Raw genomic sequence first — 2,064 nt, forward strand, 5'->3', positions numbered from 1 at the left:
TATATATATATACACACACACACACACACACACACACACACACACACACACACACACTGCACTGTACTTCTAGAAGAAACTCACAATGTGAAATGATGGAAATATAATTGCAATTAAGTTTGCATTTAACCACAGAACAATTAAGTAACAAATGAGGACCATATGTGTCTGCAAACACAATGAGTACTTTAATTTTATAGAGAAAGTAAACAGTTTAAAGACAATTGGTGTCGTTAATAGTTTAACACATCAGTATATGAACTGAAAATACTGTTGTGAATGTAATCACCTCTCAGTAACAAAACCAACAGTACAGTGAACATCACTACTATAAAATAAATGTATGGAAACTCTTAAATTACTTCATTATTTCTTATTTACACCCACTGTGCATGTTGATTTGGTTTGTCTGTTTAACTACATTTACTTGGATATTAGTTTTTGTGCTTTGACTAGTTAAGACATGATTTGATGAAACATGATATTTTGTAATACTGTTGTATTGAGAGGTTATGTTTGAAATAGATTAGTAATGCAAGGCTTACTGCATATACTGCCTACTATTTTTTAATAAATACTATGGAAATAGTAAGCATTATACAATGCTATGCAATGTTAAATATTTAATTTTCAATTTTGAAATAATTGTTGCATTTAAAAAAAAAAAGGTTTACATTTGTGGTGGGTGACATCTAGAGAGTAAAGTCATGAATAAAGGGGGTGTGTTGATTTGTGCTGAGGGGTGTTTATTTAAGGGTGAGCCTTGTAACATTTGGAATAATTTATCTTTTTTTAAATTGTTGAAAGAAGTCTCTTCTGCTCACCAGGGCTGCATTTATATGATTAAAAATATAGTAAAATCAGTAATATTGTGAAATATTATTATGATTCAAAATAGCTATTTTCTATTGTAATATATTTAAAAATGTAATTTATTCCTCTGATGCAAAACTGAATTTTCAGCATCATTACTCCAGTCTTCAGTGTCAAATGATCCTTCAGGATTCATTATATGCTCAAGAAACATTTCTTATGATTTTCAATGTATATTTGTTCAACTGCTTGAGATCAATATGACTTTATTATTATTGCTTTTATTTTAAGATATTAAATTCATCAAAAGTAAGAGTAAAGACATCTATAATGTTACAAAAAAAAAGCCTCGAAAAAACAATGTATCACAGTTTCTGCAAATATATTAATCAGCTCAACATTGATTTGAACACTGATAATAATAATAAATGTTTCTTGAGCAGCAAATCAGCATATAATAATGATTTCTGAAGGATCATGTGACACTGAAGACTGGAGTAATGATGCTGAAAATTCAGCTTTGCATCACAGGAATAAATTACATTTTAAAATATTTTCTTTTATAAATAATAATAATCGTAAAAATTAAAATATGTATATATAAAAAATGTATAAATAAATAAATAGTAATAATAAAAATTAATGAATTAATAATAATAGATAAATAAATTGCAATAAAATAATTTTTACAAAGATTTTAGAACAGCTGACACAACATTAAAAGCTGAATGCCATAAAGTTACAGTTTTCACATTAGATCCATGTATACGATAAGTTGAGAGTTCCATCGAGATAATGTCCAACAAATACACAGTCCAGGTTCGTCTGTCCATTGCGTGAGGAGGATTCCAACGATTGACTAGCATGTTTTTTGCTGCTGTGAGAGCAGCTAACAGTAAACATCTTTGTTGGACGGACAAGGTGAGGTCCCAAAAGTCATTCATGAAAAAATGGCGAGGAGTCAAACATACACTGTAAAAAAAACATTTACGGTAAAAAACCGGCAGCTGTGGTTGCCGGAATTTTACCGAACCGTTATTTCAACAAAAAAACATAAACTTTGAAATGTAACGCAGGGAATTCGAGGAATGTCAATTTACGGTTATTCACTGTAAATTATAAGGTCTTTTTCCACTTCCAAAAACGGTATACTACCGTAAAATTAATGTCCAATATATGTAATGTCCAATACAGTTTTTCACCGTATATAGTAGGGGAATTTACCGTTAACCATTTAACAGGTTTTTACTG

Source organism: Sinocyclocheilus anshuiensis, unplaced genomic scaffold, assembly GCF_001515605.1.
Source record: "Sinocyclocheilus anshuiensis isolate Anshui unplaced genomic scaffold, SAMN03320099.WGS_v1.1 scaffold1738, whole genome shotgun sequence".
Classification (NCBI taxonomy): Eukaryota; Metazoa; Chordata; class Actinopteri; order Cypriniformes; family Cyprinidae; genus Sinocyclocheilus; species Sinocyclocheilus anshuiensis.